Source organism: Strigops habroptila, chromosome 4, assembly GCF_004027225.2.
Source record: "Strigops habroptila isolate Jane chromosome 4, bStrHab1.2.pri, whole genome shotgun sequence".
Classification (NCBI taxonomy): domain Eukaryota; kingdom Metazoa; phylum Chordata; class Aves; order Psittaciformes; family Psittacidae; genus Strigops; species Strigops habroptila.
In genome coordinates this window covers 63,775,924-63,799,479 of record NC_046358.1, presented here as the reverse complement: position 1 = coordinate 63,799,479, position 23,556 = coordinate 63,775,924, and the positions used below count along the sequence as shown (strand labels likewise).

Genomic DNA, 23,556 nt, shown 5'->3' with positions numbered 1-23,556 from the left:
AGATTCTGGTTCATAGAATCATAGAATAGTTTATGTTGGAAAGGACCTTCAAAAGTCATCTAATCCAACCCCTCTGCAATGAGCAGGGACATCTGAAACTAGATCAGGTTGCCCCAAACCACATCCATGTTCATTAATTACAGAGACGCTATGATTCTTTCAATTTTCCTCTACACATGTACTATCCTTGAGTAATGACTTGAAAAAATGATAACTCTTGCTCTCAAAGAACTGTTACCCCTATTTTGCTAGAGGTACACAACTGTGACCTGATAAAACTGAGGATTTAGCACTTGTGAGAACAAAAGAAGTCAGAGGGAATCTTTTCCATCTATAGAAATCAAATTCCTAGTTCAACAAAACACCAGAGTGCTGCTTCTGTCATAAACTTATGCTTAACTTACAATGAAGTCAAATTTAGATAAGGATTTAGGTTTTCTCATGTGTATCAAGTTGAGAACATGTTTAACTACTGTGCTGAATGGGGCTTGAGAACTCCCAATTAATTTGGTAATAGCTCAGGCAGAAGAGATACAGGATTTGTTACAGACAGTTTGTGATTTAACATGCTAGTATGAAGGATTAATAGCTTTTCAGTTTCATAGCAGTGAGACTTTTTGAAAATTCTGTAGTATTTTTAGGTACAAACTTCAAATGACTTTGAAGAAGGTAATGGTCATGAAGCTAAGATCCTGGTAATCTGGCACAGTTCAACACTTATATTTTCTTAAATTTTATTGTAATTTCAAATAAGAATATGAAAGTATTTTTAATCTTCTAGTTTTAAGAAACTTAAGGTTTTTTCTGCCAGAATGGTGTCAGATTCCCTTTTTCTGGCTTCTTTATTGTGCAACCTAGTCCAAGTCAGATTTCATTCCAAGTTTGCAAACAAAACACCCTTTTCATATCACACTACTGCATTCCAAGTTGAGTTGTGCCAAAAAATACCAGTAATATAGATTAGACATTAAACTGCGGTATTAGAGATCATTCCTACAAAATTGATATCAATGGAAACTTACCATGAATTTTAGTAGGAGCAAGTCCATATTCCTAGGTTTTAAAAGTCAGTTGTCTTTTGCTTTTGCTTGGTTTGCACCTCATTTTGGAACCCTTCACTGGATCACGGTAAGTTTTTACTTTTCATTCTATGTGTTTTTATTGTGTGCATAAGTAGACTTATTAGCCTTTCTTTGGAATCCCTTGGACACTTGTGAAAAAACACATTTGAGGTGTGTAGCTGGCTTTTGATTTTGTTAATGTTTGGCACCTCATTCAATGCCACTGAGTTAGTTCCTCCTACACTGTATGTTGTTTACATAGCGTGAAACAGCCAGAAATCATAGAATCACAGACTGCTTTGTGTTGGAAGGGACCTTAAAGCTCATCCAGTTCCAACCCCCTGCCATGGGCAGGGACATCTTCCACTAGACCAGGTTACTCCAGGCCCCATCCAACCTGGATTTGAAATATACCATTTGTTAATAACCCGACATGCTCCAGTTGAATTGAGATCAAAAGTTTCATAGTTTTAAGTTGGCTTAGTATACCCATTACTATCTCTATGAGCTTGCTCCAGTTACCTATATAAGAGTGAAAATCTATATAGTTTCATTGATGCTACAAGTATACCATATGATGAAGCATTCCAAGACCAAAGTTTAAAGTGGTATTAACACCTGTTAATTGCTGGTTATGATTTTTTCAGAAATAGTTTAATAATAATAATAGCCATAACAAATTTATTTATTAAGAATACCCATTAAAAAAAAAAGTGTCGGAGTTCCTCCTTTTGTTAATTTCTATCTGTATATGAAACAAGCGAATAAGGAACAACAAAGAAAAACAAAACCCGTCAGACCATAACTTTGTGCAAAAAAAACCACACAAAAATTTACATGTGTCAATGTAAAGTAATTTTAAGGGAAAAAAAAAAGTTTGGAATATGTAGCAAAATATGGGGGGACAGTCCTTCAAAATTTCTCTTGTAGTGACTACTTAAAGGTAATGGTCCCATTAAAATTACTTGAATAAAGAATTATGTTTTTTAGAGAACATAAAAAAAAGATTGAAAAGGTTTATATTTGAGATAAAAATAAACCATGGCAATCCATGAAGTAATGGAAATAATGAAGAGCCATGAAAACATTAAGAAAATAAAGTCTGCTGATAAAAATGTGTGTCACAGAAGTATGGAAGTAGTTCCATAATGCCTAAACTGAACATGCTTCCTGTAATGCTGTGATGGCTTAGATGCTGAAATTTTGTTTTCAATAAAAATTTATCTGCTTGTGAATTCTTTTTCCTTCCTGCCATATAGGAATGAGAGAGTCTAAATTCTACTTACACAAAAATATGGAAGATGTGTTTTACAATGATGGATTATGTTAATAACTTGCAGTAAACGAAATTACTAGCTTATTTAGATTGAAACCTTTGGTTAGAATAAGTCAATTATTTGCCTGTTCCCTCTTAGATCATGCCATTATGCCATGAAGTGATTTAGGGAACATAAGCCTCAATCTTTCAAAGTGGAACTGAATTAATAAACCTATTATAATGAATAAAGATTATCAAGTCATGAAAACTTACACTGCACAAATGCATGTTTTATAATGTGGAAAAAAGAGTCCCAGAGTTTCAAGTGTTTCTTGCAGAAGGCAGTAAAGGAGTTGTTTAGATTAATAGAGATTTTCACAGTAAGAAATGTCAATCAGGCTTTAAAGAAAGGTAATTTTTTTAATAATTTCAGTGAAAATATACTTATCAAGCCATCTTGTCTTTATTACATTGTAAATGCATAAAGATGTGCACTTTCCACAAGCTAGCAAGTTTCTCTCAGAAAGATCTGTCCGCTTGGTCCAAACCCATAATAACATTGAAATCATTGGGTTCTGCACAATGAAAATTAATTTTTTGTGCAAGTAGAGTCAGATTAGATAATACAATGGGTCCTGGCTTTAAAGCCTATCATTTTTTCCTATAATTTATAGGTATTCTATAGCTTGCAGACCAGATGACAAGCATGTGTTTGTTCCTATACTTTTTGACTTTGTACTTTTAATCATTAGTATCACTTAGCATTAGTTTGCTGTAGTAATAATATTTTTTTTAATACTTGCGGTCTTTAAATCCCATGAAATGAAAGGCATTATTTTCTTCCTACGCCACCTATGTAGAAACTTTATTTTGGGATTTGCTATCAAAATGTGTGTGTAATCCATATGTGTAGATATATAAAATCATTCTGCAGACAGGCTGATGCATGTTATTGCCTCTTCCTGGTGCAAAAATGTGCTTGTGTATAAATATGGAAGCACGTTTTACTCCAAACATCCAGATAGGGATGATACACCATCTATGAACTGGAAAAAAGGGAAAATGGAAAGCAGATCGATTCTGCAGTTTTCAAGATTCAAATGTCGCACAGCTTTTGCTTGATGTGCTTCTGTCCTTTAGTTTTGTTTCAGCATCATTTACCTGGCTTTTATCGTCTTCCCTATTCCAAGGATTTTAACAGTTGTTCTGCTTTTCCCAGGCTCATTCACATCTAGTCTATAAAAGTTCATTTTTTTAGCACTGAAATTCCTTCCCTAGAGGTTTACCCATGTCAGATAACTTTCAGGGATGTTTAACATGTCAAAGCCATAATTGAACTAACTCCAAAGGAGATGTAGCAGGATTTCTGGGAATCATCTTGCGAATGAATTCTGAAAATATATCTTGGGCCTCAGGACAGGGACAGTCATTGGCCTCTTCTTTGGGCTTCTAATCTGTCTCCTCATACTTTTAGACAGACATACTAATTATTAACTGTAGACTGCAAAAGACCCAGGGAAAGGCACGTCTAAAGTCCAGCCCGAATTTATGTCCCAGATGTAAGGTGTGTTTGGAGACCTTCCAGCAGTGGGTGGCTGGATGCATATTTACTACGTGCCAATTCCTCTCCAACTGCTTTGTGCTTACAGAGCAGTTGGCACATTTCAGTCTTACTTCTGCTAGTGAAGCCGGGATTCTTCTCAACATTCTCAGGTTTTAGTTTTTGTTTAAAAAAACCCCAAAAGTCCCTAAAGGGCCAGTAAAACTCAGTCCATAAGAAAAGCTCTTGGACAGACAGTGATACTGAACATGTCAGTGGAGTGGCTGGAGCCTAGTCTTGCCTATAGGACAGAAGACTGTTGTCTTCTTGACTCTGCCATTAATCTGATGAGTGACATTAGGTAAACCCCTGCCCTCCACCAACTTAAGTTACAGCTCATTTGTTCTCATAGTTACAATTTTTCTCCTGCTTCCCCCTTTTCTCCTATATTTTTTCAATTTTCTCCTTTTTATTTTTTTTTCTTTTTCCTTTTTTTCCTTTATTTTTCCCCCTTCCTGCTTTGAGCCTTTCTTATCCAGGCAGATAAGCCCATGGGCATCTTTCTGTTTACTTTGTCCTTGATGGTGCTGTGTTTGCACTGGACACAAGAGCAGCTGCAGTTGCACTACCTGGTTCCATGAGGACTTGACATTTCTAGTTAAGCGATTGACAGACCTTCATTGAGGGTTAGCCAATCCCCTAAAGTACATGAAATTAAATATAATTTTTCCCCCTCTTGATATAATTTCTGTATTTCTTCCTTGACATGCTGCTTTTGTGTGGCCCTTCATGTTAATTTAGTGTCTGATGTGTTTGGAAGTTCGGAAGCCAATTGTGACCAAAAATGCTTTGAAACGATTAATTATAAAGTTATTCACAAACCAGCTGTGTGTCCATCAAATTCTTAGTTGCTAATTTAATGGAAAAGTGTTGGAGTTACTCCTTTTTACTTTCATCCAAATGGTGTTCTTGTTAGTCTTGGTTGAAAATGTTTTGACAGAACGTATCTCCAATGCAATACTCTGATTCAGTGGAACTGACAGGCTGTGCAATAGATCAGCAGTTCTTCCTCACTAGCTTAAACCTGTTCACCTCAGCAACCTCCTTCTGTGGACAATTAAATGTGGGGCCTTTAATTCCCAGTCTCTGCCTCTGCAATATTGCACATTAAGAAATCCACTTGGATGTTCGAAAAATCTTTAGCAGATTGCATTGTGCTTTTCTAAGATGTAATGCATCTTCAAGAAGTGTCGCATTCTAGTTCTAATAACCTGCAGTAATTTCCTGCCAAGGTATTTAGGCTCCTAAAGTTAAAGTTATAACAACTGTATTTAATGGAAATAGAAATCTCCCTTAGGAGGTGGCTCAGAACAGATGGCCAGGGTAAGGTATTCTGAAACTCTGTGTGCAATATCTTTAAAAGCACCACCTCAAAATTCAGCTCAGTTCCTTAGCAATGCGCTTCAGGGGTAAGAAGCCTTTGGTGTGCTCTTAATGCAGCCAGTGCCTGCAAGAGCTGAAGATGGTAAAGGGATACCTCCCTGGGTACCAGCATTTCCTCCATGGCAGGAATGTGCCAGCATGTAAAATCATCCTGCATGCCAGTATCAGCAGTTTACTGTGTGGTAACTCATTATACAAAACATTTCTCAATACTTCGAAGGTAAATAAAGATGAGAAACAAAGCTAGATAAATAGGTTATGTATTATAGATCTCATTATTTCAGTCTTTTTTTTTCCCCACTATTTCCCCCCTCATCTTTCCCCCCTTTTATTTTTCCCTGCTCCTCTGACTAGTTTTATATGCAAGGTACTGGATCAGCACCTGCATATCTCAGATCACAGAGAGACTGCTAATCCCCTCCACCATTACAGATAAGATATGGCAAATGAAAAAGCCTTTATAATTTGTTGTCAAGAACCACAGATTGGGTCCTATAACTTCATACTAAAAACATTAATAGGAGAAAGTCCTTTTTCTTAATTTATTTTTGTGTTGTGATTCTGTTTAATAGATTAATCATTTTGTAAGAATCCATACAACACTTACTAGACATTAGAACATTTTACAGTAACAATGAGACAAAAGTTAATGCTTGCAATTTGGAGCTAATAAACCCGATGCATTAGAACTGGAGATGCAGCAATTTGTGATGTTGCTCTTCAAGAAGGATAGCACTGAGCTTTACACTTCCTTATTTAAACTTCTTCCTTGTTGAGGTAAAAAGGTCTTGTATGACAGCGATGTGAATAATATTTAATACAGTCAAGATAAGCACATCTGTCTTTAATAGGACAGTGTTGCAATATTTTACAGGGTGAATTAGTTATTCTTCACTGTAGCTTTAGATAAATAGTATACAGTGCTATTTAAAAAAACCGTGGTTCTTTGTTGCGATATACTTTTTGCACAGTATACTTTTACACTATAAACATAACTCATGCTACCCTCTAGAGAAATAACGATAAATTAAGCTTATGTGGTGGCATCAGTAAACCAAAGTTTTTGCACTGTTCATCAGAGGTGCTCATTGAACATTTAGGATTCAGCCATAAATGTACATTGATGATATTTTGCATGATTCTTTAGTTTTAGGGTAATATTCTTAAAGATCTTGTAGCTTACATTGGAATTTCCAACTGGGCTCTATACATTGACTCAGGAATGATGGTTCCGCATAAAACTGAACTGGCCATGATTTAACAAAAATGGTATGTAGGCCTTTTAAATATTTAATACAGTGTGGTTTGGACTTTCCATTCCTGAAATAACAGGAAAATGTGAAAGTGCATTTTAAAAGTCTTTTATTTCTTTGTCGTTGTCTTATCAATGTGAAATAATGGGTTTTTCTCCTGTTGCATCAAGTTATACTTTGCATTCATGTTGTTCACTAAAAACTATATATCTGCTATATTTTATTCTGAAGCTCCATCACACCTCTGTGGCAATGTGCAAGATGTCTGTAAAGGACTTTTTATCATAAGTAAAGGCAGCAGGATTTTTCTCATGTTTATTGATGAGTTTGTGTTACCTTCTAATTCTGACCAGTAGAAAAGTTGTAAATGCTCCATTCCCAAATCCTCTTTCTCATGTTGAAATATAGGATGTTTTTTCCAAGCAGAAGCTGAGATGCCCACTAAAGAGTCAAGGGGAGTTAAGCTTTTATTTTGGTGGGGTTTTTTTGTTCTCTTTATGAATATTGTTTTATAGAATCTGAAGCCTGCACTTACCTTGCCTAGGATTGATGCCTACAAGGTTATATCAGTGTACAGGAACAACCAATTCCTCTTTATTTCTATTATCTTAAATGGGTTGTTAACCAACTTACAGAATTGCATGGCATTTTAGATTATTTATCTCTTAGATTAAAAATACAAAAAATAAACTGTCAGTTTGAGAGATTCTTTGTTCTGAATTTATTTACATTAATTTCTTAAGGTTCTATTTTGAGATATTCTGTTCCAACTTTAAAAAAACAGAAAACAAAATTCAGCTGTATCTGTGTGAGGCAATAGGAATTTATTTCTCTTTCAAAAACCAAAAGAGTATTTATCAAGAATGAACTTTCATGGTAAAGAATGAATAAAACAATGAGACATTTATCCATTACAGTTGAATTATGTGTTAATCTGTCTAGGAACCAAAGATTAAGAAACTGTCATGATATATTCAGGGTGTCTATCTTATATATGCAATAGCATAGAAATAATATTTTTAGGATATATTGAGCACTGCTTTTTAAGTGCAGATTTTTAGATTTAAAAATCTAAATTTTTAACCGCAGTGAGCGGCTGCATGGTTCTGAGTTACCAACTGGGCTTAAACCATGACATATAACTACAATGTAATAAAATTTTCCTTCGAAGTGTAATTTGCTGTTAATAATTTAGCACAGTATTAATAGTTATTTTGACTTTATATTTTAAATTTAATTTGCTAGTTTTAATTCATCATTCCATTTGGTTGGCAAATGTTCTTGCTTACAGTAAGAGACAATTTAGGGAAGAGGGAAAGAGGTTTTAAGGTTATGCATACTCAGATTTGATTGCATATTTTGTTCTCATATAGTGGCAACTTGCCTGTTCAAGCTGTTTGTGCCAAACATGTATGAAACTTTGTTTATGATCAAAATACATGAACAGGCTAAAATATAGGTTTTACTAGTTCTTCACTAGTCAAACCCTAGACTAGAGTGTATCAGGTACTGTCCCTGCTGCTAGAACGTGTGACCCCTTATGTCACAAATGGAATAGCTGCAGCAAATGACTCCTCCAGTTCCCCTGGGACCAAAACTGACTTCCCTGGCTCCTTGAGCAACAGAAAATTGTCAATGCTCAACCAAGGTCAACGTGTGAGCTTGACTTTATTTTCTGTGGTTTTATTTAATTTCTTCTTGGCATTAGAAGTAGCACATTTTGAGGCTAAGTCCGCTTATATGCTTTGTGCATCAAATAATGAATTTTTGCGGATGTTTTCTACGTAGTTTTATTCCTTTAGCAATGGAACATTAGAAAGGTTATAACTACCACCTTTTTGCCTTGACAAAAACTTTATCATCACATGAATGCTATACAGTTAGTGCCAACTTAGAGACAGATGTAAGTTGGTAGACAAAAACTGAAGTCCATGGTAGTCCATAAAAGCCAAGGGATAAAACTTCTAGCTTCTCCAAATGCAGAATTTGGAGATAAAACTGGATATGAAGTTCTCTTAAAATATATACCCAATGCCATTATTTTATCTTTTTCGTAGAACAACAGAAAGGCTTGGGTTGGAAGGAACCTTAAAGCTTATCCAGTTCCAAACCCCTGCCATGGGCAGGGACACCTTCCACTAGACCAGGTTGCTCCAAGCCCCATCCAACCTGGCCTTGAACACTGCCAGGGATGGGGCAGCCACAGCTTCTCTGGGCAACCTGTGCAGGGCCTCACCACCCTCAAAGGGAAGAACATCCTCCTAAGATTTAAGTCTCTTCTCTTACATTTTAAAGCCATTCCCCCTTGTCCTGTCCCTACAAGCCCTTGTCCAAAGTCCCTCTCCAGGTTTCTTGTAGCCCCTTCAGGCACCGGAAGCTGCTTTAAGGTCTCCTCAGAGCCTTCTCTTCTCCAGGCTGAAGAAGCCCAGCTCTCTCAGCTTGTCTCCAGAGCAGAGCTTCTCCAGCCCTCGCAGCACCTCTGTGGCCTCCTCTGGAGTCACTCGAGCAGGTCTACGTCCTTCTTATTCTAAAACCAATGCTGTTTTCTTTGCGCAAGTCCTGAAGTGATTTCTTGTGGTTGTCTTGTGGTAAGGAACCATTTCCTGAGGGATAGCTGTATATAAAACCAAATTTTCCCATATATGTTGATTTTAAAAATGGTGAATGGACAAATTTATAAAGCTCTTTTAAGCCTTTTTTTTTTTTTTAACATCTGCTTGTTATGCAAATCTCACAGACCTAATACATGTAAAAACTGATTTAACTTTTAAAATAATGTTGTGCATGTTTTAATGGAAGTTTAGGAGCATTTCTCCTGCCTTTTGTCATTATTTTTTAGCATCATTTCAGAGCTAAATAAGAAGAATCTGCTGCTGTATGGAAGTATTAAATATGGCAAACACTTCTTTTGACAAAGATGAGCAAATTCTAGAGATCCCAGACTTAACTAGTTATGAGAAGGGTGTTTTCCAGAAAATGGTGACTATTAAACTGAAGACCAACATAGATTGTTCTTCAAGTCATTAATCAGCATCAGCTGATTCAGGCTTCTTTGTGGTGTGCTATCATGCCTTGTCTTCAACTCGCCAGAAATGGATTCAACTTGAGGCTTAAAAAGAAACTAAAAAAAAAATCCCCAAACCCGCCATACGAGATTATAAAAATTGTATTGTTTTATCAAGTTAGTATTTCATTTATGTCACCAGCTGCCAAAATGCTTTATAAAATGTTGTTATAAACACTGTTTACATGCTGAAATTGAACCTGATTAGATAATTTTAGGTTTTGCACTCAAAGATATACCTTTTGTCTACCCAACAAGATGCAACCACAACTGCCTTTTTAAAAGGTCAAAAGAGACAGAAACATTGCCCTAAACATGCCATTAACTGTTAATAATTAGGTTGTGATTGCTTTTTGTAAACAATGCTGAAATAACATCAAGTAATTTGTTAGTTTGCATTAAGATCTTCTTTTAAACTCTTACAATACAATCTAGGGAAAAGGAGCTCCTTGATTTACTACCTAAGGCCTTTGACAGTCCAGCTTTTCTCATATCATCTTAAATATGTGACCATCTTCACATAAACATTATTGTATTCAAGAGTAATTATTTATTCATAAGGAGATGTGTTTATTCAGGAAATACATAGCCATAATAAATTCCTGTCTCACTTGAAGGAAGATTTAGAAATCTCAAAGACTTTGTAAATATAAAAGAAATAGTTTTGTGCTCCAGTCTCAAAGTTTTACACGTTAGGCTACCTATGCTTCATGTGAAGGAACTGGTTTCTACTTCATCTGGGTTCTGCCCCAGCAGCCCCCAATCTGAAACCTTTCCTTTCCCTGAATTTTTAATGTTTCTTTTGAATGAGATAGAGGTATAATATTTGATCTCTACACATCTGAATTTCAGCCTTGCTGCCAGGTACCATCTGGAATGCTTCCATTAAAGCAACAATGGGTTTAAATAACCCTGTGCTTATTGTTCTGGTGTGGCAGGGAGGCCCAAAGACATGACATGTGGCTAGGGACTTTTGGCTTAGCATCTGACAGGCTTCCTGGTCCCCTTCTACTAGTGTTATTTTAAATGGAGAATATTGACAAATCACTTAAAGGTGGCCCAGCTAACTCACAAAATGAGACTGTCTCTTATAATTTATTTCTCTTGTTTTAAAACTGATACAGATATTTTTTAACTCTTTGATACCATTTTGTTCTGCCACATTGCTTTCATGAATGTCTTCATGGTCAACTGATTTGGTAAAGGTTATTGCTTCAGGTTCCAAAATATCTCCTTGATTCTTCAAGAGAACACATTCCAAAAAAACTTTAAAATGTAGTAGTTATTCTTTTTACAGCTCAGGTTTCTCTTTCAGTATTGGACCTGGGAAACATTTCGTCATTAGCTAGGGTGTTATGCAACCAGTTAAACCAGTATAACTCAGTTTCGAACACTGTAGTTAATCATAATATTTGAATGTTGTTTTGAAAAGTGAACTGAATTCTTTTAACCATACAATAGGATTTTAAAATTTCTAACATAAATTGTTTCCCAGTCAAAAATTTCCTAAGTTTATCTTGCTGCTACTTTTTATTTTTATTACCTGATCATCAGCACAATAATCTGTGTTGTTTCATTTCTGTTACTGCCTTCAGCGTATTGGGCAAGACTATTTTGCTATTTCTTTTACACACTAAAGAAAAGCAGCCAATATTTCTGTGGAACTTGACTGACATGCTCAGGACTTAATTCATAATGCTTCCAACTGTATTACCGTTTTAAACCATCTCCCAAAATTACTGATGGTTTGATATTCTGTTTCCTGGTTTTGTTTTGGATCCTGGTCTCCATGCATTTAAATCATAGAATCATAGACTGGTTTGGGTTGGAAGGGACCTTAAAGCTCATCCAGTTCCATCCCCCTGCAACAGGCAGGGACACCTTCCGCTAGACCAAGTTTCTCCAAGCCGCATTCAACCTAGCCTTGGACTGCTCTTGTTTTAAACCCCAGGAGGGAGGGAAACAGTCATGAAGAGTAGCACTTGGATGAAGCTGACCTTTTGTATGGTTGCACATGCAACTGAAAGGAATCACTTTGTTCCCTGGATACTCAAAAGTCAGGTGGAGAATAAGCTGGCCAGAGTCTTTCACAATTACTTTTATTGCTACTTCCTTGTCATTCAGGTTAGTAAGCACTTTCCAACACATTAAGGTGGATGTTGCTGAGATCCCAAAGTGTTATTATGTAAGGACCAGCAGGCACGTAAACTGAAATTAGAAGAAAGGAATAACAACATATTTAAGTTTTACAACTTCAACATAGATCAGTAAAACTCAGTATTGAAAGCATGGAAAAAGTGAGTGTACAGAAAATTCTTACATGGCGGAAAAAGTGAAATCCAGCATAAATCCATCAGGATTGTCACTATTCCTGGTCCCATACTCTGCTAGCTGGCTGAGATTTATTGAGGAAGTAGCGAAGGTAATCTGCATTGGGAATGTTTTACTTAGGCAAATGTAATGATAAAGTGAAAAAAGGCAACTCTCTTTTCCCCTTTTTGTTAGTGTAACATTTTCAAACTGTTTTGTTTAGCTCCTTTGCATGGTTCTTTTTCTGCTGTGGGAAAAAAATGTCAATGTGGAAGCCAAAACCAGATACTCCTTGTTGCCAAACTCATGTCCGTGGATTTTTCTAACCAAGCATTGATAAGACTGTCTTTAATTGCTTAATCTGATTTTGCTTTACAGGGAAAAGCATAGCAAAAATTCAGAAGTGCAACACATTGACTTTGGGCTGCCTAAATGTTGCTGGCTGGTAGAGCAGCTTATTAAATACTAACAGGTTATAATTTTCACTTGTAAATAAGGTCAGCTTCCCTCCTTTGGCATGATTGGAACAGAGTCCATTTTTGATATTCCACCCAATACATTTCCAGTCTGTTTCCTGTTCAAATGCACAAAAAAATGTAGTGAAACCCAATGGGATCTGTGAGTGGGAGGTAAAATTAGCACCTGAAAGTAAACTCCAAGCCAGTTTACAGCCTAAACTAAAAAAACCCACAAACTCCCACACCTCTTGATGTCAGGGCATAGTTACTACTATGACTTCTCTGTATGCATGTAAAACACACGCATCTCAGGGGCGGGGGCTGGAGCACCTCCTGTAAGAAGACAGGCTGAGAAAGTTGAGGCTGTTCAGCCTGGAGAGAAGGCGACTGCATGGAGACCTCAGAGCAGCCTCTCAATATCTGAAGGAGGCCTACAAGGAAGCTGGAGAGGGCCTCTTCAACAGGGACTGTAGCAATAGGACAAGGGGTAGTGGGTTTAAACTGAAACAGGGGAAGTTCAGGTTAGATATAAGGAAAAAGTTCTTTACTGTGGCGGTGGTGAGGCACTGGCACAGGTTGGCCAAAGAAGTGATAAATGCTCCACCCCTGGCAGTGTTCAAGGCCAGGTTGGACAGAGCCTTGGGTGACATGGTCTAGTGTGAGGCGTCCCTGCCCATGGCAGGGGAGTTGGAACTGGATGATCCTAAGGTCATTTCCAACCCTAACTATTCTATGATTCTATCTATTACAAAGAACATAAGGATAATTCTGGCTGGTCAAAAAAACTTTCTTTAAAAAAAGCATCTATTTTAAATAGCAATATTCTGTTGTGTCTAAGGTGTAGAACCACAGTGGCATTCAGAGTTCTGTTGTAAACCTTCTAATCAGAGTCACATAAATCAGGGAGAATGACAGGCTGGCGGTTCAGTTAAACCAGCTTTTCAGAAATGATTCTGCAGCTTGTTCTCATTTCGTGGTTCATGTTACTGAGCCACTTCCCAGTGATTTACTGAGGGGCAAGAGGGAGAAGGAGTCATTTGGTGTTTCATAAGGGTACAAAGAACCCTGTTTCTCTTTCCTTCCCTCCTCCACTCCCCAGTCTCTCAAAGTATATACATTACTAAGCCAAAGAGTGATATCATCATGGCACTTTCATGCTGAAAGCGTACATTGTTCTCAAGTCTCCCTCCTTCTCTTTAGTCTGCTTTGGTAGAGTGGTAGTATTTTTTTGGTTTAAATTAAATATGGTGTTTGCAAAAGATGCCATAGAAAGTTCTACATAAGACAACTCGGAGCATAAGCCCTAATTTTGAAGGAGTCAATGGAAGCCCAGTCTGTGTGTATTTCATTATCTTACAGATTGAGGTGTAATGTAGCCAATTTGCTTAGGGTTACTCTCTTACTGGCCTAATTTTCCAGCTAAGGACAAGTAATAGTAAATTGTGTGTATGGGGGGTGTGTTTGTTTTGGATTTTTTTAATCAGATATTATACCTTAAGTGTTTGGTCTTGACCTAGTCCTGCTTCCTTGCAAGAAGTGCAAAAAACCCCCCAAAATCTCCATGGAGTTAAAGTTGATTCTTGGTGCTTCAGCAAATCCTAGCAGTACAAAAAAAGCTAGTAAGGATAAAGGAAGCTTCCAGTGGGTCAGGAGTACCTGAATATATTTAGAAAATAGGGGAAAGACCTTTTCTCAAATGTGCTAAGCATCCAGATCCTTTCTTTCAGCTAGTGAAAAGCATTACAAAATGTCCTTACCATAATGACTAGGCTTGTGACACTGCTTTTTGAACTCTGCTGTCTTTACTGTGGCTTCAGTTTTGTCCAACAGGCTGACCTGAGGGTTAAGCCAGATGAGATGCCTTCAAGCTCAAAGCTTGATACTGTGTCATATGGTGTCTGTGGTATGAAAGCTTTGCTGTAGGAAACGTGGAGATCAAGTGTTTGATCCTGTTCTGGCAATGTGTCTATTTCTGTATAAATGATTGGTTCTGTGAAGCCAAGAGTCTGGCTGTATTTGTAAAGAGTCCAATTTAAAAATAAGACACTACTGATGATGAAAGATCGTGTTGATGTGAAAATAGGAATAATGACGTTTTTACACTGTCATCTTCAGAAGAGGAATTCATTCATGTTTCTTAGCTATTAAAAATTCATCATACCTGCTTAGGAGAGATTATGAGAAAAAAAAAAAAGAAGAATGTATCAGAACTGATGCTTAGCATTAGTAGTACTATTCTAAGGGGAAGATCTCTGTAGCTTTGTCTCTGCTAGAGCTACAGCTTTGGGGTTATCCCTGACCACGTAAGAAGTCAAACCTAAGTCTTACCCTAACAATTAGTTTCCACTTTCAATATTAACATAATAACAAAACCTGGTTTAAACATAAAGTCTTTTTAGAATGAAAGCTAAAACTAGCTGAATAGCTTCTCCTGTCTGAAGAAACTTTCATTTACAACACATGATTCTTTGGCTTTAGTCATAATGCAGAAATGGAAAAAAAGTTATGAAAATATTTTATGAACCATCTGACCTACCACCTAAATACATATGTTTGCATTTAGGAACTCTCGTCTGCTTTATTCATGGTGTTACCTGGCCACAGCGGGTTTGATGTGTATGGGGGGGTGTTATGCACCTACAGATGGGTGTGCAAAAACATACATGTGCCACACTTTGACCAGTGAAACCATAGTCCTCTAAAATTTATAGAATGTCTGCTCAAAATACGTCAGAGTGGAGGTGATAGCGTGATTTGCTCAACAGTGACTGCAGTTCAGATCAAAGGACAAAGCAGATACTGATCTGGAATTGCATGTCAGACTACAGCTTCACTTACCACAGGCACACGTCTGTGTGCTCCCAGGTATGGTATCTGTTAACTGGGTGGTTCTGTGTTCCCATTCTGTGCTGTACTTTGGTGGAAGCAAGGTCTGTAGGGCCAGTTGTGAGCTTTGTACAATCCAGGATAAGAAGATAAATCAGTTCAAATCTGGAAATACTCTCCTGCTTGACATTCACCACTCCTCCACCAATGTTTGTCATTGGTTTGTAGTTATTCCCTCAATCTCCCAAGGTTAGATATTTTCCTTCTGTGAAATAGCTCTTAATCTATCCTAAAGGCAGGCTTACTGCCCTAACTGCTCCACAGAATGCCTGTGGCTTCAAGCGAGTTCAGGCTAGCTGACCTTCTGCTTATACACATAAGCTGATCACTTGAACGCATGGACTGACCCGAGTGTAGCTCCTCCTCTTGCTGTTGTCTGTCCCTGCCATATCCCCACCTTGCAGAGCAATCTGTGCAATTGCACAGTTTGGTTTTTAGTATTTTCTCTCTTTCATTTCAATATGCCTTTTAAAATATTTTAAAATATTCAAGGGCAGTGACATTCAATCTGCTTTTCTTACAGTTTTGGGATACCTATTATCTGGGTGAGTGAATTAAAAGGGAGAACTGTGCTCTTTAAATACTGTAAATCTGAGAAGGGCATGTTGATTAAATCTTCTTCGTTTTGGCTCTTAATTGGAAATATTTTTGTCTATATGCTACTTTCAAATCTAGTCAGACTGTTTTGCAGAACATGTACACTATAGTGAAAAGAATCAATTAAAACAGCATATGGTGAGAGACACTATGAAGGCAACTATCAGTGCACAAGGGTTCAGTAGGAATTAATCTCCCCAGTGGCAGGGGAAACTGATATCTCAGACAGTACACTGGAGTGAGACCTGATTTTTGTTCATAAGATACAAGCCATCATGTTCTGCTTTCAAGGAGATATGGCTTAGTAACTTGTCATGCAATGGATTTCATTGCAGGACTGAGCATGAAGACTTTGGCCTTTAGCATCTCATATGAAAAGATGCACTCGTACATTTTCACTGTCTAAGTTTAATATGTTAAATTTGTATAATTTCAGTCTGTGATTTCAAGAAGTTAGGAACTGTCATGCTTTGTGTTTAGATTATATATATTTAATAATAACTTATTTCACTGTAGGTGGACTAAGGGATCATAATAAGGCTTTAGGGAATTAACAGACCTGTAGATTCAACTAAGATTTTTTGGAACTGCAGCAGCAGCTCCTTCTAGTAAGTTCTGACTATGTTTAGATAATGAAGTAGATGTAATTTTGGACTCATGGGGTTTCTTGAATGTCCAGTTGAATATGCAGCTAGAGCTGTTGTGTCTTGTCTTCTATGGAAATCTGAAAAAGGAGAGAGAAGATTAAAAAAAGTCTTGCTTTCTCATGGATTAAGACGTGGCCAGGGTGAACCATACAGATGCAGAACATTGTGTGTCCTATCCCACAGTTCAGATGTGGCAGCAATGAGTGAGAGAGAATACTTCTGAAGGAATTTTAGCCAGGAATTTTGAGCCAATAATGCTTCCATAGCATTCCAAGCTTTTTCAGGCTTTACTGGAGCATCACCTGATTGCCTTAATAAATGGCAAGGTCATCGTGTAAACGTCCATTAAATTCTTGATTGGAGCACAATTATTAAAGGAATAGGAGCACAATTGTCAAAGGAAAATCAGGAAAATCTATTATGCTGACAGTAAGCAAAAAGCACTTCTCTGAAGGAAGTGAGATCTAAGGATGAAGTATTGAAGTATGCAACTATCCTTGATTGCTTGATCCTTCCATATTTGATTTGTTAAAAAGTAGTTCTTCCTTTTGTTAGACTTCTTTTTAAAGAAGTTTTCCATAGTTCCTGCTATTGAAATCACAGTTAAAAAGCATACAAGCAGTAGAAGTACTGTTTCTATCCCTATGTATCTCCTGCGATGTAGGACTAATGGTACAAAATTTGTTTGTGCTTCCAAGTAAGTGAAACTTGCTTTGTGTACTTTAAGGCAACAGAGTCACAGAAAGTCTTGCTGTACATGAACTAGCACTGAGAAAACACCTTTGCCAGGAGAGTCGGTTCTAAATCAGAAACAAGTTTACATATTAAAAGGAAAGGATAGAAACTCCAGGCTACTCTGTTACAGTAATCAGTGCCTTTTTGGCAACTAGCACATTTTCCCATTCCAAGATGTTTGCCAGAACCTAAAAAGATCTTTCTTTTGGTATTTGTGGAAAGATATAAAACTGATGAGTGCAAAGAGATCCAACATACTAGAATATATACAACAGGGGATTTCCATGTGACTAAATCTAAGTGCCATCAGGTTACAGCTGGCAGCTATCAAAACTAAACTAAATTACTAATACTAACTTTAAATAATTCATTCCTGTGTCAGGAGACTTATCAGAGTCCTAAGATTATTAAATATACCAAAGAAAAACAGCACACAAGAAATCTGTGCACTGTTTAAGTCTGACTACTTCTCCCCTCGACCCCATCGGTTCTTTATCTTCACTTCAACACCAAGGAAGTGGCTTTTGTTGGTAGCACTCACAGCTCTTATATGGATTTCAGGGCTTGGCAACTGGTCAGCCAGTCACAAGTGTCATAAAAATACAGTACAGTAAACCGTCCTGGAACACATTCCAAAGATAAACTTGGAATTCTGCAGAACAAAAGTGATAGTATTACCAGGATTTTTCCTGGATCTGTCTCATGGAAAAGTGAGGATTGGGCACAAAGTTAATATCAGATGTGCTATCAAAGTAGGGCTGAGGAGAACAAAAGCATCAGTATTTTCTCTTTTATCGCCCAAATTTACCAAACTGGTAAATCTTGGCAGTTTCATGTCCATGTAAAATGTATGGTCCTGGGTCAAAACAGTTAAAAAATCAACATAAGCTCATGTAACACATCAAATTAGATGAAACTGATTTCAGCTGCATTTCACTTTGGGCTAAACTATTTTAAAAGAAAACAAAAATCCAAACTCAGATGATTCATCTGTGTACAGGTTAGAATATTAGAAAGATTTCTTACTGTAACTTACTGTAACTTGTATGTCCAGTTATGTTCAGTATTGATGGAGCAATAGTGTCAGACTATGTATGGGGTGCTGGTAAGAAGGTCCAAAAATGGGTGAAATGACGGTGACAAAGGAGTTATGTGTGAAATGGTCAAATTGAACATGTAAAATTCATGTATTTTGTAAGCTGAAATGCAGATCCTTCATTTCCCTATGGTACTAATTTCAGAGTGAACCCATTTTAGATTCAGATACATTGAAAATTCAATTCGAGATGATAAATCTGTGCTAATCTGATCCCCAAAAGAAAGGAAAAAGGTGGAGCAAGAGAAGTTGGTAATAGTGAAATATTGCTCAGCCATGTCATCATATGTTATTTGTGCTTATGCTGCCCTCATCAGTGCAATTAAATCACCCGATTTGCATTTGGATGTCTGTTTTTAGAAGCTGGGAGAGTGACCAGATGTGGATTTCCTGCTTCCACATTGTATCAGGAATAAATTTTGTCCACTTAACCTGCTAGTTAAAAATTTCCAACCATTTGTGCTTGTCTCCATTTATACCTGGTATGTAATTTCCAGTACTATTTATACTCTGACTGAATTTGGCTCAAAGACTCCCATGCATGCTGCAGTCACTTGAACTATGGTGGATTTGAATTTAAGTAATATACTACAGATTGTACTTGACTAGTTTGGGCTCTACAGCCAAATATATATATATGGATCTATAGTCAAAACTGATGTTTGCAGTCTCAGATGAATAATTTTTGGTCTGAAATATCTTAATTTTATGCCAAGTTATTGATTCCATTTAGGTCATTTTCACAGTTTAACACATTAGTATAGCTTTGGTTCGTTACTTACAATGTTGCTTTCATACATTTGCAGTGACATAATTTCATTCCAACGTTGTAACATCATACCCCATAGACTTACACTGACATAATTTTAAAAACTTAGAGGGGATGCTTTGTCCTATATAAAGGAAATTAAGCCTAAGTATAAATATTATTGAAATCATGCTACCCTCAGTCTCCCCTCATTACACCAGTGTAAATTAGAAGACATTTTAATTAAACCCATAGAATTAAAGAAGTTTATTTCGGGCCTGTTCATTTAAAAGAGTAATATCTAGTCTTAATTCAAGCAAGATATGATAAAATAATCTGTCTCTAGATTCTACTTTCAAAATGTAATTTTCTTGGTTATGCATGTAGCTCTGCTGATTTAAAAACCAAGGGATGGAGGTAGGAGGCAGTTTCCAAATCTCTGCATCTTACTTTGGGACATCTGTGACTATTTTCATAATTTTGGTGTTACCCTGAACTGCTCATATATAAGGCTGTGGAAAACAAATCTTGACACCTTTGTGTTCTTTGACTGTTAGATCCTATCTAAAAGCATGTGGACTAAGGCTTCCAGTAGAACTGAGTATCGTAAAACAGAAGGAATCTGAAGCACATTAGAGGAAGCCAACCAGTAGCATGGGCTATTTGTGCTTTGCACAAGTGTCTTAGAGAATCTTGAACAATTTTTGTAAATAAAATCAATCTAGGATGGTTGCAGGAATGTTTATCTGAATTTTGCCAGCTCACTGTTATTTTTACTATAAGCCTTTTATCTCTGTTATAAAGTAACCAAAAGATTCTTCTCTGAGATAATTTTCCCGTAAAAGCTATAGCTGTGGCACTTGCAGTCATAGGTCAAGGTAAGCAGTTATACTGTAGGTTAGATTTGGCATTGTGTGTACTTCTTGGGACCTTAGGTTTTGCAGATAATGTTTATTCCCTCATTGTGTTACTTAATTCCAATTCACATAAAACTAAAAATTGTTTCTGTTTAGACAGTACCACATATGTAAAGGCAAATTGAGCTGGAATTTGTCAGTGAGAACACAGTGTTGCTAAAAGAGAGATGGATCAATTTTTTTTGTGAATTGACATTAGAGTGAGGCCATAGGACAATCACAGTGCAGAGACTTGCTGGCACTCAGGACTAAGATGGAAAGATAGTGTGAAAGAGAGTGTAATAAAATATACAAAGGATGCATTTTCCAAAGACAACTGCTGTACCAGTAAAAAAGCCCATATAAAGCTGGAATTAATCAAATACATATGATTGTATAATATACTGGTATTCAGTATAATTAAGTATTGCTAAATATCAGTTGTTAACTACTGTTTATCTGATAGATGACATTAAATAGAGGAGATACAGACATATGCATATCATGACCTTTAATCTTAAATGTTGGTCAAGTCATGTTTTTTACCTTACCATGCTCTGCCTACAGGGTTTATGAATGTAGGAGGGCATTTTTTTAAAGAGGAAAAGGATACCTGGTTGAATGGAGCTGTAGAGGTGGAACTGTATAAATATGAAAAAAGAAAGAAAAAAGTATTTTTCACTTCTTAACTGTTCTGTCCATTATTTGTCCTTCTGTCTATGTACCTATCTCTATGTACATGACCTACCCCAGATGAGGCAGGAGTAACATTGATTTGGAGCCCAGAGTTCCTTACTGCTTACGATAAGTAGTGAGGGTGTAAGGTGCTTAATGCAATGTGGTGCTCTCCTGCAACTCGCCAAGGGAAGGAGACTGGAGTAGTGGAAACATTCCTACCAGAGAAAGCATGAGTGGGAGGAGACAGGATTATAGCTCCTGCTGCACTACACAGTGGGGGGAAGCAATTGGAGGCCAAGCCTTCACTCCGTGGCTTGCAGTGAAGAACTTTTTGGAAGAGAGTCAGACTAGATCTGTTTCAGTATATTGGGAATTAATTTACATCTCTGTGGAGTTAGATGATGCTACTTATGTTTTGGGGCAAATTAATCAAGTTACTTTTAGAATGTGAGTTAGCAGCATGCTTATTACTCCACAACATGTGCAGTCTTTCACCTTAAGGTAAATGTTAAGCAATAGTCCTTACAGGACTGGTACTAAAATTATATTGTACCTATTTGAGGAATATTCTGGCCTCAGAATACCAGTGAAGTAGGAGACTGGGGCTAGAACAGTTCCCTGTTTTCTTCTCCTTGCATTTTGGAGTACTGGATTGCCATGATGCACTTGCAAAGAGAAGGCTTGCACTCTTCTCTGTTCCTGTACTGTTTCTTTGTGCTTCCATTCTTTGGGATATTTTAATTTTCTGTTGCCTATAGTGGAGAGAGCAGATTTCCCTAAAGCTTGCAGGCTGTGGAAAGTGAAGGAAAAAAAAGAAAAAAAACATCCTGTAAAGGATAGATGGAGGAAAAAATAGATGGATTAAATTATTGAAATGTAATGCATCCTTAAACACGATAAATGTACCTCAGTAGTGTTTATTAATTCCTGTTGCTATTAGAAGAGCTCTTGTAAGCAGTATCTTCAATGTAACCACATTTTAATAAGTTGTTTTCATAAAGGATAGTATAAAGGAATAGTTTCCTTGTAACAGACCATATTGTTACATATATTTGATGATAAGACTAAACAATAGCATGTAATCTTTTGAATTAGTCGGAATAAAGGCCCAATGAATTTCTTTACATCTCTATTCTAGGATCACTAAGCAACCAAGGTCAAATGGCTTTATGCCTGGCTGGTATATTGTATTGCTTGTAAAAGCTTTTTAAACGAACATTAGTTCTTTGGTATAGGAATAAATAGATTGTAAGCATATTACAGCTCCTCTTGAATAATTTCTGGGGTTTGGCATGTGATCTCCCCAGGCTTCCCCAGTTTTAAATGCCTCACTTGAATTACGCTTCGTAACTATCATCATTGTGGTGCATCGTGTTGGTGGTGTTATTTTGTGTTTATTTGTAGATTTTTTTTCAATTTATTTAATATTTTTAATAAGCTGCAGTTGCAGTGAGATGGGGCTTAGTGAATGTGGAAATTGTGTGCTATAGTTGCTGAATCTTCAGGCACATGTAGGCGGCTCAATAATTATGAGCACAGACCAATTTCATCTGCAAGTGTTCAGTGAGGAGTCGTGATGACGCGTGTGTTAGTCTTCTGCTTTTAATTTCAACCAGAGCTAATGTTGGTGTTTTATCCACATATATGCAAAGATCCTATCTTTGAATAGCCAGCAAGCCTGTACTCAGAAGAAATGGAAAAAATAAGTCTTGTTATGCCCATCCTAGAAACTTGAAGTACAGAATTACAATATATTTACTTACTGAAGGTCATGTGAAAAGTATGTCTTGGAGCTTATAATTAAACCTACATTTCTCATAAATTTGAGGAAGTTAAATGGTATTATAGTCACTGTATATTATTTACTCCTATGGGTTGAATCAAACACCCCAGCACTCTGCCAGTCCTGAAGGTAATACTACATATAGATAAAAAATCTGAGTAATAAAGGTAGTATTAAGCTTTTCATAAAAAAAAAAAAAAAAAAAAAAGGCAACTGCTGCACCTGAAAGTGTGAAGATTATTCTGAGAATGTCCAGAAAATACAAATCTGACCAGCATTCTTCTGATGGGGCCTTCACTAAAGAGTGCTTTAATAGGGTTTGTGTTCTAGTCTTATTGTTGCTTTCATGGAAAAAGATGTAAAACTTCTATGTAAATTCCAAAGGCCATGTCATCTCAATATAGCACAGATTGAAGGTGATACAGAGATGCTACTAGATGCAGCAGTGAACATTATGGTGTGAGAACTTCCCTTGGTACAGCAGCAAGCTTTTCATGGTGGATATATAAGCCCAGACACGAGGTAGGAGCTGTTGCCATCAGCATCAAGTTCAGTATAACAGTTCTTCTGTGATTGCTACTTGTGACATGATTCAGCTTTTGGAAATCAAATATGTGGATACAAGGAGAGAAATAATGTTTTTGGTTGTTTTTTTTTTTTTTAAATCTCTTCATACTGAAGGTAAGCCTGAATGGAAATTAAAAATAGGGACATGCCTACCCTTTCAGGTATCTGTGCTTGAAATTATGGGTATGTGCTCTGGCTTAAATCAAGATACAAGATTTTCCTCTGTTTCCAGTGATCCATTAGAAATGATATTTTGAGCATACAGTCTTTGTGGTCTCTATCTTCACAGCTAAGATAGACGGCATGCTGCTGTTGTGTGGGCCTCCTTTCCTCAGTCTATCAAACACCTCAGATTTTCATCTACTTGCTAGTGTCAAACCAAATGAGGCAGGTACTAATGCTGATTATTCTGATCACTGCAGAAGACCTCTACAGTGTCAAGTATTTTTTTCTTCTTCACAAAGATAAATCTGCAAATATGAAATGCGTAGCATTCAGTTCCTTGTAATCTGCTCAGTATTTTTAGTTTTAATTAG

General features: G+C 36.9%; 1 protein-coding gene across 2 annotated transcripts in view; it reads left to right on the top strand.

The window, feature by feature from the left end:
* Positions 1-23,556, top strand: part of GAS2 (growth arrest specific 2) — a 91,238-nt gene that overhangs the window by 53,245 nt on the left and 14,437 nt on the right. The gene's annotated exons all lie outside the window — the stretch shown is intronic.